The 16,893-nt window shown below is 31.0% G+C and overlaps 1 protein-coding gene across 5 annotated transcripts in view; it reads left to right on the top strand.

Moving 5' to 3' along the window:
• Positions 1 to 16,893, top strand: part of Mical (Molecule interacting with CasL) — a 40,328-nt gene that overhangs the window by 1,269 nt on the left and 22,166 nt on the right. The gene's annotated exons all lie outside the window — the stretch shown is intronic.

Genomic DNA, 16,893 nt, shown 5'->3' with positions numbered 1-16,893 from the left:
CTTGCCCTGGGAAATTTAGCAGAAAGCAGCAGCATGATAATAAATTAGAATCGATATTGAATGACGTCTCTTTTACTGCTACTCTCTCCTTCTTCACTTCATTACTGATAGTTTTTTTTTTGTGTGTGCATTTAACCATTAGAATAATGTTCAGTCATAAATTCATTTTGGGTGGATGCGTGACTACTGAATTGGAAGATATTTTGGGTGTCTGACTGGCTGGATGATTCACTTGTTTGATGGATATTAGGGAGGGGTAGTTTGAGTTGAAGTTTGATGGAAGTTGGATAGTTGAACTTTGAGTGATTCAGAAACTCTGTATAGAGTGCTAACTAAATTAGAAATTTTAGAGATCAATCAGTTCTACAGTTTAGACTCTATCCACGATAATATCAAAATGATGTTATCTAATTTTATATATTGATCGATCCAGAATTCTAAAAAGCACGTGCTTAGTTATCCTTAATGTCAAAATTAACGGTTGAAAACCTTTGCCTGGATGTAATGGTGTCATTCTGAAGACTAAATATTGAAGGCTGTCATTACCAATCATCTTACTGACCCATAAAAAACTGCGCATCAATCATTCATTCGAAAATTATAGCAACGAAAATGTCTATTGCCTTTTTTAGGCGTTCTTGAAATATTTTATTGTCCGTCTATAGTTATGTAAAAGACAGAGAGACATTGGAACATATTAAATATTCATGACAGTGCGCGATTCATGGAATTTTTTTTCTTCTGTGACTGTAAAAAAAGAAGAGAATTTGATATAGATGTCAGTCACAAGGCACAAAATATTCAGTCTGGTTTAGACATAATGAGATTTTTCTCATATTAGCCTTTGCGTATATGCATGAACGAAAAATATAAGAAGAGAGTCAAAATGGATCCAAATTGAGGAAGCTAAAAAAAATGAACTGAAATGCTCTTATTCACACCATAAATGGTAACGATTGACTGTAAATTTCACACATTTGTACTCTAAAATGAAACTTTTACAACGAAGATAAGGTGATAAAATTAGAAAGAAGGAATGAAATGGACTTGGCACTGAGCCTATCAACTTAAAATTCGGTCAAAATGCAATTGAGATAATGTTAGGGCTTCTCATACTACCGGGAGATATTTTATTGTATAAAAACAAAGTCAAGGCTTTATTCCATTCACATTTAGCATAGCTTCACGTGCATGCATAAAATTGAGGAACCTCTATGAGACAGTACATGAATGGAATGACTTTTATATTGACAAATTTATTGTGCACATAAAAATAGAAACTTTGAGCACGAGTGAAGTCGGAGAGGAACCGAATTTACATTTATTTAATTGAATCATTGCATATCGTACATAAGTCAATGAATCAAGAATTAAGTTCACGCAAATCTTTACATGAAAAAAAGAAAAGAAAAAAATTTTTCTTCTTGGCTCGCTTCTTTCCGACATTCCGTTGGCCGTTCCGTACAAATTGATCGAAATTCTATTTTTATCACATGTTATGTACGTGAGTGTGAAAAAAGAAGTAAGAGAGAACGCAAATGTTTGCTTTTTTGGGTCGACTGCTCTTGCAAGAGAAGTTTTTTGTAGATTTTGTATTTAAAATGTATTGAAAGAATTTCTTTTTGAAATAATTTTTATGAATGCATACAGAAAGAGGAAGCAAAAGCGAAGGAAATGCGACAAAGCGTTAATCTTCTCAATTATTCATGACGTTCAAGGCCGTCATCATTTACACAAATACGAAAAAATTTCATTATTTTATTGTTCTTTCACGTTAAGGAATGGAAAAAGAAACCTTTTCATCTGCCAACAACGATAAGATAAAGCTGATTTTACTGCGAATATATATTTTTTAAGTATTTCAAGTGATTGTAAAGAAATCGCTCACATGACTATGGAATTTATTACCAAGAACTACGACATTCAGGGATTTTGTATTCAGTGTTGTTGACGTAAGTGTCTGGGGTAGTGTAAACAGATATGAATTGGGTATACATAGCTATTTTAGGATGGTTTGTCTTGGATGAGTGATATCTAGTTAAAGATCTGAGTGTATCTGATAATGATTAATGTGAATACTATAGAGAGCTGTTACTGTACTCTAGTGTGCTGCGAATCAAAGTTTATGAACCACTGTCTAGACTACCGGTTAACTCAAATAAAAATCCAAATAACAACACTGTAATTGATTGATAACTGAGATATGGGAATCAATGGCTTACTATTGAATTAACTGATAGTTTCATTAAAGGAATTCCTTCTTTATCTTTCAATAGATAAACTTACAATAACAAAGAACTCATTCTGTACTTTGGTTTGTTATTAAAAAATTAAAAATAATTCTGCAATTCACGAATTTTTTAAATTGCTTAACTTTGTAAATTATAAAAGTCACAACAAACTCAGCAATTAATTTGCAATATTTCTCTTTATTCCTTGATTTTTAATGGTGCCAAAGATCTCTTGAGGCTTTATTCAATTAAAATCAAGTCGAAACTTTCTAAAGATCAAATGTTTACATAAGTAAACTAGATCATAATTCTATAATTGAATTTTCTACCTAAATGCTTGTTCAGAGTTACAAATAAACAAGAAATCTTAACCCCTGTCTCTTACATTCCATAATTCGATAAAGTATAACATTTGCAACAGAGTTTCGTATCTAAAAATATTCTCTGAAGTAAGTATTTTATAAAAAAAAGGTAGATAGTAAGTAAATTATCGTGACATGACATGAAAAATAGGATTAGTAATTTTTTAAGTCACAAAGTCATTTTACGGTCATGTAATCCCTTTTCAACGAGAAATTTCTGGAGTAGATATGCACTTCAAAAGAATTATAAGTAATAAGGATGAAAAGATAAGCATAGAAACAAAAAATTATAATGGAAAAAAATGAATCATTCATAAGTGAATACGATAAGGAGGAATTAGGTGTTAATTAAGTGTAGACAAACTTCCTCAAAAAACGTGATAGAAATCAAGTATGACTGCATACAAAAAAGACATTAGCTATGTGCATCAATAAACATCAACGCACTGTCGATTTCCAATTGTTTATTGCATTATTTATAATTTATAAATAATATAATGCATTATACCAGTTTGTGTATGCGTTCCGGTATAATCAAAGCGACATGTTTTTCAACTAAAGTGAGGGCATTTATTGACAGAGAATTTAATTTATTATCGGGAAATGAATGTGCGATCAATTGCTTCTGAATTTAATGACTTTGAGTGAATGTCTATTACATATGGTGGTAAAAATATGTCTAGGGTGGGACGCAACGACTCATTTCTCTTGAGCTATTGATATTATTGAGCTAAATGATGGCAACCTGGATGTTTGAATGAAAACTTTATTAAAATGATAATCTTGAGTTTCTTTTGTGTGTTGCAGACTAAATAAAAAAACGCCTCTGCCAAAAAAAGAATCAACTTTTATTTTATGATGAATCATTTCTTTCTTGTTTTTGTATCCTACAGAGCAAATACGTTGTCAAATGTTTGCACACATACACATTGTATTGTAACGACAATTGTTGTTAAAGTCACATTTCACATAGCACGGGAAATTTGTAATGAAACTCCAATGGAGCGAAATATTAAATGATATTGCTGCCTTTTGATAGGCAAAAGTAAAGTCGTTTTGATGAAAAGAAAATATTATGGCAGCTATTAGAATGGAAAAACATATACATAATTTTAACATCATGAATATTTTGCTATCATGCACACGAGAAAGACATAAGAGAAACTTTATACATTATAGCTAATAGAATATGAAGTCATCAAGTGTAACTTGTAACCAGTATGACGAGTATGAGAAAAAAAATAGTGCGGGAAACACACTTAGTTGTCATATTACGCTTCATTCTTGCATTAAATTGTATACTTGATAGATGGACAGATAACAAAATCAATTTTTAATGATAGTCGTGAGACGACTTTTTATACGGTACATATAGCATTGGATATCGTTTTAAATTGATATGTCAATCGCAGATGCTTTTTCGCACAGTCGAAATCATCCGTTAATTTGTTATTGACAACATGTTTTAAGGACATTTTGCGTACCATCTGTAAATAATATAATTTTTTAAAACATCAGATGTCACCTGAGTGGTACAATGTAGTCAGGAGCGTAATGGTTCGGTGACGATAAGACTTGACAGTGCTATGACGACTGTCATTGAATAGAGACTGATTCGAGTTTGCAATTCTAAAAATATTCAATCAATTTTGAGTGAAGTCTCAATGCTTACATGATCATTTGATTCCCTGACAACAATTCATGCCACACGAGCATTAGAATCACATCCCAAGTGTCAATAGACAACAGAAATGACAACATAAAATGCCATTATCTAGACATGTTCGACAAATAAATCGAAACTTCATGATTGCTCCATAATTTCAACAAATCAAGGGTCAAATTGTGATTGTGATAGGAAGTGAAACAAAACAAAAAAAAATTGACAAGGTCAACTTGATCCAAAAATAATAATTGATGAGCACTAATCACTTTAAAAACACTTCAAAATTGATTCTTTTACCTTGACTTCTAGAAAACTTTTTCAATTATCCCATCACTCTATTATTAATGTCTCACATCAATGGCATTATTAAAAATTAAATTATCATTCAATCAATTATTCTCGAGCATAATGATGAGTACTAGACATCACATTCTTCTTCCTCATTCATTGTCCACACGACAAATTAATAATGCAAATTATTCACACCATCAACAATCATTGTGTGTGCAATTTTTATAGATAATGACTCGCATAATCAAGTATGTACATCCAACGATGCATAAAAGATGATATATAAAGTGAGAAAAGAAGAATTCCAAGCACATTCAGCTAATGTGAAAAAAATACATTTTTGTACGGGAAAGAATTCTATTGAAATAATGTGTTCAGCGATGAAGAACACAAAGTAGATTGTAAATTCACTTGCTTACACTAGTAATTTTTGTGCATCATAAATTTTATAAAATACGTAATCAAGTAATGATTTTTTATATAAATTATATTGAATCACATTATTTGGTAATTTTCTATAAAAATGTGTTTTTGTGGGTTTGGCAATAGAATTGTTGTTGGAGATTCCGAAATTTGTATGTTGGTTCGGTAAAGTTTTAAGTGGTCACATATTCGATCATTATGATAATTTTCAATGATGATTTAATGAATAATATGCAATGAAATTGTGCATTGTTGTGAAGTGCAGTTGCTGCATATATTATATTGTATATGCATAAGTAGATATGAATGTAATAACTTAGGCTCCAAATAGGAGCATGGTTCCAGTAAGTAAGCAGATAGGAACATGTAGAATAGTGAAAATAATAAGATTAAGACTAATGCAGCTGTATGGCTAGACCATTTGTTATATGACTGATCAGATTGGAAGTCTGGTCGTGATTCTCAATTCAATGTGGCTACATTCACTTAAGGCAACAAAACTTTAAGAATTCATATACCTTGCTCGTTCAAATACCCCAAAGAATGCATTCAACTCACATAACTTAATCCAAACAACTGAATAATAAGAAAACAATCTCCAAAAAATTTCCTTAATGCATCACATACGGTGAACAAACAATTTATTCCAAAAAGAATATAAACTTTTAATTAGCTGAATTCATTGAAAAAAATCTAAAAATAAAATCATTTTCGGGTCAATAAACCTTTTGCCAATCTTCGTATGAGATTTTGTGGAAAATTTTAATTAAAATTAATGAGAAAATTAATAGTAAAACTACAAAAGTTTTCTCGTCAACAATATATAGGCATGGGAAATTCGATGAAAAATTGGCTATTTTCTGCCATATCGTAACAGTTTGATCATTATTCGTGGGAAAATCTAGGAGTGGCTATTTAATGATTATGATAAAAGAGAATTAATTTTTGACGACTAATCATTACTGACGAACTAAGTCTAGGGAATTTACAGTAGCTGAGTTCAAAACATTTCCGATTTGCTAGCAAAAATACTAGTTTTATAAATTATTCAACTTTGTAGCAATGAGCATCAATTAGTTTGTAATTCGCGAAATCACTAATTTTAATTGACGCAAGTTGATTTGACAGTTGTCGAGTTTTACGGCCTCAATCGCTCACACCGGCCGATTTGCCGACTTACAATTTAATCAATAATTTAACAATAGAAATATTTGGCATACCCCGAATACAAAAAGTTCCGCAATATCGCAAAATTCAATGAACTTCGTACAGAATAGACAATAGTTAAGCATGTATCACGGCTATGAGTCAATAATGTTTAAATAAACACATTTCTAAATTATTCAATGATGATTCCACGCAATATTTATCCACATATACAATTTAAAATTTAATTACGTCAGATATTGTTAATAAATTTAAAGGTGTGATCCAACAACCACAACCTTTCATCTTAACTGTATTTAAAATCAATTTCACAGACACAAAAAATACATTAAATTGAAAGTAAAATAAATAAAAAATGAGATGCTATTTCGAAATTAATTAAAATCACATTAATGCTCATAAAATATGTCCATAATTACTTTAAACTTGCGTCCAACATTGCGTTAAAGACAATCCATCATCCCAGTCTAATAACTTTTATTTATACTGTTTAAACAGTGAGCGTAGATTGCGTAATTTTAATGTAATGATCCAATTTCTCATTGTATTTTAATTCAGCGATGAAAGATTCACTTAGAAACATAAAGTTGAAGGAAAAGAATTCGCTTTCAATTTCTTCTTCCCATGTCGATGATCTAATTTTCCTTTTTGTACTGTATTTAAAAAACATTTTATTTGCATCATCAGATCAGTTGAGTGGTCATTAAACTCTTGCGCTTTTTTTATTTATATACATTTGGGTTGTTTCATGGATGTTGGGAATTGTGATGTGAGTGATAGCGGGAAATTGTTGATAAGAGAGTTCTATTCATCCGTTTGACAGTTGAATTGTGATTGTTTTGTTTGAATGTTCCAATGTTCAGTTTAGTTAGGTCAGTAGATTGGGCTATTTTGAGATTACTTAATGTTTTTGATATTTTCGCATATTTTTGACACAATTCTGAGAGAACATAGACCAGCGGTGGTCAACTGACCAACTTGGTGTTATGTGCCGCAATGCACAAGTTGTTATATGGTATTGTAAATTCGAGTCGACTTCAAGCTCTGGGGAGAAGAGAAGCTTAAGGAAGCTCATTAAAAATTGAATTCCTTTTTAGTTTGAATTTGACAAGCAAATCTTCTTATAAACTTTTATAACCTCATTTGACCTAGCTAGATCAACAACTAGCTTGCACAGCAGGGAAACTTATCATAAACTTCAATTATCCATATTAAGATCAACACTTAGAATATGCAACTCAGTAGGAATGCTAATAAATTCAAGAATATTCATAAATTTCCATTTATTAAAATTCCTGCATTATAATTTTGATGCAATAAACTTCAAGATTAACAAAATGCAATTCCTTTAGCTTCACATTTCGCGTAAACAACCCACTACAAATAAAATCTAGTTGAGATTCATGTCAATCTATTGTACAATTAATTTGAATTGTTGAAAAGAATTTTTCTTTTATTCGCGACGCCGTTAACAATAAGCCATAGAAATAATTCAATGAATAAAAAAAGAGTATCAGGCTTTTGTCTATCTATTTGAATTAAATCACACAATTAATATAGAGAAAAAGGAATGATGACAAATATTTTTGTTTGTACAGTCATTTATAGTTGTATAATAAAGTATATCTTTATGCAGAATTTGCAAATCGCTTCGTCAAAACAAAAGCACGAATATAGACGGAGAGAGAGAAATAATTGCCTTCAAATCGAGAAGCAAAAATATAGAAAAATGTACTTTCTAAAACAAAAAAATTCACTTGTTTGTTAAGGGCGATGCTATGGAGTAGATTTTCACTTTCTACAAGTCTAACAAAAAAAAATCTCTTTTTATATCATATGGCATGTAACGGAAATTCAACTTAGTTTGTGAAAATGAGCGTTTCTTGTACACAAACAACAGTCGTCTAGGCTGGTGACTGATTCAATGTGTTATGTGTTAATTTATAGCAAAAACAGACGGTTAAGTAATTTTGATGCTTTGGAACGTTGATGAATGAAACGAGTATTTTTTTTTGTCTTAAAACAGCCGTCTATAGTCTATTGCAGTTGTGGGCAATCTGTGTTCTGCGGCACATATTGATGGTAAGTCTCAAATGAAACTGCAGATGACATTCATTCAATCCATTTGTCATGAGAGTGCCGTGGCAAAAAGGTTACTCACGACTTGTCTATTGATTCAATAATAAGAAAAAAGAAATACATCATTTTAATTATCTATGAAAGCATTAGACAAAAAAAGCACTTTTCAATAGTTCCCGTACACTTATGCACACATGTGATACCATTGTTTTCACCTTCGATTAATTTTAATGAGGAAATGAATTAATTTGTTTAACACTTTTTGTTTTATTTTATTACTACCGAAAAAAAAGAGTCAGCTGATCAAATGTTAATGGATTTAATTAAATGCACACGGTAGATTTTTTATTATTATTGATTGCTTTCGTGAATAAAAATTTCCTCAGACATGGAATTTATATTATTTTAATAATGCTGAATAAAGTGGATTAGAAAAAAATGCAAGAAAGTGTAACCGTTTAAGCCATAAGAAAAGTAAAATTTCTCTCAGCAACTTATGCTTTAGCTAAGTGAAATAATAAACAAATTAAAGAGAAAAGATAAATCACAATAGATTGTACGTGAAGAAATGGTGTAGATTAACATATGAATTAAATGAATTGAAGGGTCTTTTTACACATTTTTGAGCTTAAGTATTCACTTGAAACAATTCAGCAATCAAACACTTTTACAGTTAATTTTAACTAGCTTTGTTAAAGCCTTTCAAGTAGTTAAAGAATGCTGTTTTTGTTCATTTAGAGGCGTTTAATGGGCGATAATAGACTTTTTGGTAACTAAATACATTTACAGTTTACTTCAGACTTGCTCTTGTAAACAGTTTGGTGCAAAGCAATTAAACATTTTCTGACTTTTGTAGCATAGACTTGAAATTTATTGTCTGATGGTTGAGATCATTAAATTGCATATTTAAAGTAATCATGTTGATGCGTCTTCTGGGACTTATTAACTGTACGTAAATGTAGATATTTTCGAGAATCTTGCCTTAGAAAGTGCACAATCTAAATTTGCAAGGCTATATAAAACACATGCCACATCTCAAAATTTTATACATATTTATTACGCCTGTATTTATCCTGTCCAGACTTAAATTCATTCACTCACAATTCCTGAACATTCTAAAAATAACAAATTGAGTAATACGATCAATTTGGCAGCTAACTTCTTTTTATAAAACCGTTAGGAAATTTAACAGTCTCCGCGGGAATGACGAACTTTTTATTAGATTCTTGATAATTCAATAATTTTATTAGTTTTCATTTGAATCAATTTACAGCTTGCTCCATGACTAAGATGCTAATTTTAATGCAGTCTAAATAAACTGCTTTTGGATTTCAGTAATATGTTTAATATCACTAGCTCCATATAATCTTCACGGATGTGTGAATTTCGTAGAGATTCAATGACTTCAATAGGCTTTCGATTTCCAAACACTAATGGATGTTTTCTTAATAAATCATCCGCATATGCCGACTGTAATTTAAATCCATTCGAAGATGCATTCGATTGTTTATAACTTCCGATATTTTGTTTATTATCATTAACAAGAAAAATAACTTCATATAAGTATACATGTGTCTACATATTGTTGTATATAAACAATTGTACGCTTAAATCAATTAATGTCTGTATTGACCATTTTTTACGAGAGATAATTTCATAAGTCATTAGAGACATAATGTTCTAAGAATAGTAATAAAATGAGACATGAGAGCGTTCATGAACTTTGGTAATTAAATGAGTCAAATCGGCTTTTTTTGAAATGAATGACAATTCTGTCAATTGTAATCATAATAAATTGCTCATATTTTCATAGTCCAGTGTTGATAATTTGGATGATAGTTGGGATGTTGATGCCAGATGAGTATTTGAGGATTACCTAGAGAATGTTAGTTTTTGGACACAATTGGGTGATTTAATGTAGTTTTGGCTAAAGCAAAGATCAATATTTGGGTGCAGTTCTGGATCTACAGTCACACATCATAGCAATATCACTCATATGCTAGCTGTATAAGACTTATATGGCTCTTGCGACTAGATTTTGATCATTCTAGTTCATGCAACTATGTAGACATTACAACACTGCTTACAAAAAGCCTTAAATCCATGCAATAAAATCTTCAGCCTATAAACTTGATTTATAGCTAGTTTAATGTAATTTTTTCTCATGTATTGATCGACATATAAGCACTTCTGACAGTCATGAACACAAGAAGGAAAAAGAAAATAGTAAAAAAATAATCAATTCCTATATATTTCAAAGTAAGTGCAATAGCTAAACAAATTGAATGTGAGATTAAAGAAAATAGCAATCATGACTTGAAACTTAAATTAGATGCAAGAAATAAAAAATTTCCTCGATTTTTTCAATTTAAATTTTTCTTCTACTTCTTCATTCAAATCAGTTTAAATCAATATCTGTTTCTATTTAGTTTGTTTTCTGTTCCGCAATAGCTATAAGCGATATCATAGAATAATTTGCATAAGAAATTTCTCACCGTCCATCAATTAAAATGAAATGAAATAAATCTAAATAAATTAAATTTGTAGAGAATTGCACAAAATATAAGCAATTTGATGAGCACAAACGGAAGTAGAAAGTCAATTTGCAGCAAAATATGAATTTTTTAATTGATGCTTATTTTTGGATTTTAATAAAAAGAATTGCTGATTTTTTTTGGGGTATCTGCAATTCAGGTTTATGGAATCATAGTGAATGTGAGACTGTTAATTGTTGGTTTAGTCCACTGATGTGGGCAACCTGTGTGCCGCGGTACACTAATGCTCTGTCAAAAATTTCTCGAAATGCCAGCTCGAGGCTTATTAACAGTGTGTGTTATGTGCCGCGAAAACTAAAAGGTTGCCCAGCACTGGCTGAGTTGAAACTCGGCTGTAAAAATTTATTGCCCTATATTTCGCACTAATAAATTAAAAAACAGCGCAAAATTCATAGCAACTTATTAAAACAAACAATAAACAACAATATAAAGTGAAATGATAATTTGCTGTTCAGAAACTGTACGTGCATTTCAAAACTTAAACGCTTGAAATATCATACATGAAAAAATTAGTGCCACATTTCTCTTTTAATACAATTCTCCAAAAGTTTGCATGTTTACTCATCGTAACTCATCACCATCATCATCATCATTATCATTTTTTATGAGACAATACGAGACTCTATCAAAATTGTATTTCCATCCATGTCATTTATGACATTTCATCTTTCTCCTTTCATGTCATAAATCCATTTCAAGTCTGACGACCACATACATCACCTATTTTTTTTTATGAGAAAACTATAAAAGTGCACATAGTGTATTGTGACAATAATTAGATGATAAGGGAGTAAAATGGAACATGTAACACGATACATTTGTTGCTGAGGTCAACAAACAATTACACCTAGTAATTACTAAACAGCATAACCTAGTAGCAGTTGAGTGGAAAAATGACTATACATAAATAAATAAATGAGATATGCGAAATGTAAAAAAATGTAAATGGAAGTACTTTTTGTAATGAATAGCATCATTTACATTCACATGTATGCACGTTTGTGCTATTTTCGTAGCTTATTGTTAAAAACTGATCAATTAGAAAAAAAAGGTTTCCTGGTGACTTGACACACATTTTTGGTTCGCATTGATGTTTGCTTCCCCCCAATCATTTCAATCATCATCGTCATCATCATGTTAACTGGCCAATCAACCGACAAAAAAAAGTCAGTTTTCAATTATTTCTCGCGATGCGGTCAATGAGCGCGATGACATGCATCGATGTTTTGAGAGTCGAAATAGATTGAGAGGACGGGAGAATGAGAGGCTTTAAATGTCAGAAAATATAAATATGTAAATAACCCTGAAACGGTAAAAATGCGACTGACTGAATGTCTGTATATTGCCATTATGCATTAATTCACCTGTTTTTTGTTTATATTTCTTTCATTCCATTTCTTTTCTATTGTATACAAATTAAATTAAGATAAACAAAGCTAATTATTTCGCAATTATCAAGAATTTGCTCATGTCTACTCATTCCAAAGAAATGGAATTCAAACGTTTTAATTACATGACGGCCATGATTTCAATTAGCGATCTAGCCTTTATTGCCAACACATTGCCCTCTCACGACTGGATCTTACACAATAATCTTTTTAGTTTTCATTCATTTCTGTCCGTATAAATATAAATCTGTCTCAATGCTAATGAAGTTCACAGCGACAATATTTTTGTTATTGCCGAATATGGTGATGACGATGACTGATGCCGCTGATGAATTGGCCATGAGTGATGTGATAAATGAAATGTTTTATTATCGATTAATATTTCAATGGCATTTAAATGGACTTGAAATTCTTTTGTGAGTCAGAAAGTGGATTATGGACAACAAATAGCTTATAAGACTTCTAAGCATGATACAGCAAACAATGTAGTACTCAAATGAATTACTGTAAATTCTTCTTTGTGCAAAATTACTCATCTTTGATATGGCACAAAAGAAAAGAAGAAATGAAGCTTCATTGTTCATCCAATGCCACCCAAAGTGTCAATTCCTTTTCCATTCAATATCCAATCACTTATTCTTTCACACACACCCAAATTGCATAGAATGTTGGTGTAATAAAATGTCTTGAAAGATGTCTGACTGTAATAGGTTGCTAGGACGTATCCCTCTTTGTGTGATGAGTCTTGTAGGGTGATGTTTACTGATTGAATGTCTTGTCCAGATAATGATCTTTATTAAAAACTTCTCATTTTTCATTCAAATCTATAATTACCAATCTGAAAGCTTCAGAACCTCTCACTCATTCAGCAGCCAAGCCCACCGACATATAATCACAATCCTTTACCCAAAAAAGCTGCCATCAAAACAGCATAAAGTGAAAATTGTCAATAATTACCATTCAAGCTTGTCATCAAAGCAATTTATAGCTTGATATATTCATGGTCATTGCTAGGCATGTGATATTCACCTTCATAAAACATTTTTTTTTTGACATCATCGAAATAACAAAGTGGAAGAGAGTAGAAGAGAGAGAAACTGACAAAATAAAAAATCATTACGTTAATCGTTTCCGTTAAAAAACGGTGGTTGATCTTTTTTCGTACGCGCACTTTTCGTGGTGATTGATGGAATTTATTTAAAGATGAAGTAAACTTTCATTTCGCGATGTTCATAATGAGCGAATTTTAAAAACCCAAAAATTTTTATTATGTCTGTAGAAGCTGTAGATGAAAGGTTCATAATTGTGGTGTAATTAATAGTCTTTTAATTGAATGGAAACAAAGCAAGCAGAATTTATTGTGGAATATTTTTCATGTGTCATGACAATAAAAATCTAGACAGAACATTATTACAAAGAGCCGCAACAATAAAAAAAGCACTCAAAAGTGGAAATAAATTGAATAATTTTCGATTGAGAAAATGATCAAAATGAAATTGGCAATAAAAGAGAAAAGAAATTGAAAGTTAACCAAAAAAAAAAATGCTTAACGGAAGCTTTTTATTTTGCCTTGACTTCATCATTTTAATCTCATTTATTACTGCGTTTACAACAGTACACAAAGAAGATAAATATAACAATTAAGCACGAATAAAAATATACATTTAAATGGAATGAAGCAGAAAGGCTATTATGTCTTACTTGTTATACAAGAGTAGTGCATGTAGATAAGAAAAACAATTAGTCAAAAGTATTATTTGGGGAGCAAGGGGGAGGGGACACTCGTAAATTTAAAATGAGAAGCTCGTAGACATTAATCTTCAAGATCCCGAGTAGAACCGGCTAAGATTTCAAGTAGACAAAGGTCAAGTTCATAACTAGGCAAACAGTCCTCTATTCACAGCTGGACCTGATTCAATCGAGAATGCATATGACTGGAATCTACAGATCAAATCATTTGGAGTGCATGATCATTCCTAGTTGTATATCTAAAACATTCGGAAAATTAATATCCCTAATACCTCTTTTGGCTACATGCCTACCCTAAAGGAAAATGCAAAGTATCAACAGAATGAGTCACTATTGCAATTTTCTGGATAAATTCTAGAAAACCGCATTAAAAATTCTAAATTGACTCATTGCAAAATATGAATCATTTGTGAATTTTTTAATATTCTTCATGGGAAATAATGGGTAAAGTCACCTTATTAAACCGAACAACAAACCGCATTGCCTCTGTAAAAAAAATGCGCAAAAAAATTATATTCGTCGCTTTGACATTGAGCGCAATATGTGAAGAGATTATTGATCTCGTAATAAAAAAAGAGTCACACACGTAGCAATCGTTAGTAAGGAGAAATTAATCTGATTACATACGTGAATTAAGTGTCGACGACGTTTCGCAATTCACGCACTTAATTTCAATGAAAGTTTTTCTTCATCTCCAAATTTAGTTGAAGAAATTTCTTTTTCACTTTTCTTTTTTTTAATTATTCGCATAACCGTATGCCCATAAAAATGGACATGTACACATTCTTCACATTATGATTGATTTGACTCTGCCAAAAAAAGAGCTAAAGTCAACGCTTAATTGCTTGATGTTGACAATAAAGAAATGAAATCAAAAAGAAACTTTCGAATGAGTTTAATGAACTGATGATGTAATCAGCTATTAGCTAAAGACAAAGGAATTGTAATATATAATCGGACACGATCGTGATTTGATTTTCGACTTGATCTTGACATTTTTTGAGGAAACTCTTTCTTGACATTTTCCTTTTGTATTTTAAATGATTTATTACGAAACAGCAAAAATAGCACAAAAACTTAATGTCAAAAAGAAGAAAATTCTCAATATGCATTCAACATGTGGTTAATAATACATAAAAAAAAGAATAAGCAATGCGAAGATTAAAAATAGGTTAATTGCCTTTTCAAACTATTTTAGCTGTCAAATGAATATTTTAATGTACCGTCAGCTTATTTATTTTGGGTCGTAAACAATTTTCGCTTCTAAATTGCGTGGAGTTGACGAGAGAATGATTCTATCGCGGGGGTCCTCAACTTAATGACTTCAAAACTGTTATTGTGTTTAACAAGCTGAAAATATTTATTTTCTTATTGAATGTATTTTGTAGAAATTTAATAGCTTTATGAGTTCACAATGTGTCACTATGGAGTCGATTGGAATGTCTGTACAGTTGTAAATTCCTAATTCCTGTATTATACAGATTAAGGTTGGAGATTTCTTTCAAAACCTAGCTTTACATGAAAATTTATAGACACTAGATAGGATAAAGCTGAAAATTCCAATTGCCGGCATACATCACTGACAAATAGTCCCCAAATCTTTCATGCTAATATTTTACACAGCCCTTAGCACTAATGCCTATAAACTTAATCAAATTTCAATACATTAGTGCGCAAAAAGCACTAAAAATTGCTTATCCGTCGTAATTTTACATAATAAAGAACAATAAATTACCATTGTAGAAGTGACAAGCATTCATGAGAAAGTGTGACACATTATGACATAGAAAATAATCAGCAAGTCACTCGTAATATACGAATGTTCGTAATATATCGTTATCGAAAACTAACTGCAATCAATTTTCCTGTAGATTTCAATTGCGAATCAATATTTCAAATCCGATAAAATTGATCACTTGAAAGTGAACGTGGTTTTCAATAAATCAATAATTTTGGTTGAATTTAGCGGAAAAATAAATGAAAAATGAAGAAAAATTGTAAAACTAATTAGCTGCTTTGTTCAGTTTTGATCATTAAACTATGAAATTGAATTTTTCCGGTGCTATTCGAAAAACAAAGTCATTTTAAATAATTCCCATAATTTTTCATATTGGCTCTGCCTGTTTTAGTTTCCGTTCAATAGCTTTCAACAGTGTAACCCAAAAATAAACTTAAATGCAGCATGTAAGTCAACACAAGTTAAGCAATTGTTGTCGTTTCACAATGCCTTCACAAATACTTGTCGTATCTGAGCAAACGATCACATAAAGTTATTTGATAATAGTCAAGATACAAATTTTCTTACAAGAAATTCTCGACATTTTAACTGCACAAAAAATATTTTTGGCAAAAGGCATTAAAACAATTTTCTGATGAGAAAAATTGAGGGAAAATTTTACGCAAGATAGCGCCAACTAAAAAGTCTTTTGACTTATGTAGGGCACACTGTGTGTCTTTCGAACGGTCATTATACTACTCAATTACGATTTTTCCTCAGTGAAATTAATTCGTACAATAATAAAAAAAGATTATTTACAGTAGCTGTTTAAACTGAAGGAAAATTGAGCTTAGTTTATGATAGAAAGTAATTTAATGCAAAATTAGTTTTATGGCTGTTTGGTCTAATGGTTGAAAATCGGACAAAGGAAGTGCCTCTGTGTAAAATTTTACGCCGAATTCAAGGGAATCTAATTTATGAGCCTGCATGTCTAGCAATAGGTACTTCCTAAAATTTATTAAGGAGTAAACGTGCCTTTATAGCTCACTTGGCAATCAACTAGTTATGAAGATTTGTGCTGAATTTTAATCCTTTTCTTAGAATCTCAGCTCAGACGAGTAGCTTTTATCTTTTGTGAATATTGTGCCGCAGCTCACAGGTTGCCCACAAGTGAGCTATATCAAGAGACCATGACCAGGTTGTCCTCTCTCACAATCATTCTTTATACCCATAAATAAGTATCAAAAAAACTCTAATTACACCCA

This window comes from Chironomus tepperi, unplaced genomic scaffold (genome assembly GCF_022539635.2).
Source record: "Chironomus tepperi strain 1889 unplaced genomic scaffold, CSIRO-AGI_Ctep_v1 contig_85, whole genome shotgun sequence".
NCBI lineage: Eukaryota > Metazoa > Arthropoda > Insecta > Diptera > Chironomidae > Chironomus > Chironomus tepperi.
Note: the sequence above shows the minus strand (reverse complement) of the source record. Positions and strands in the feature narration are given on the sequence as shown.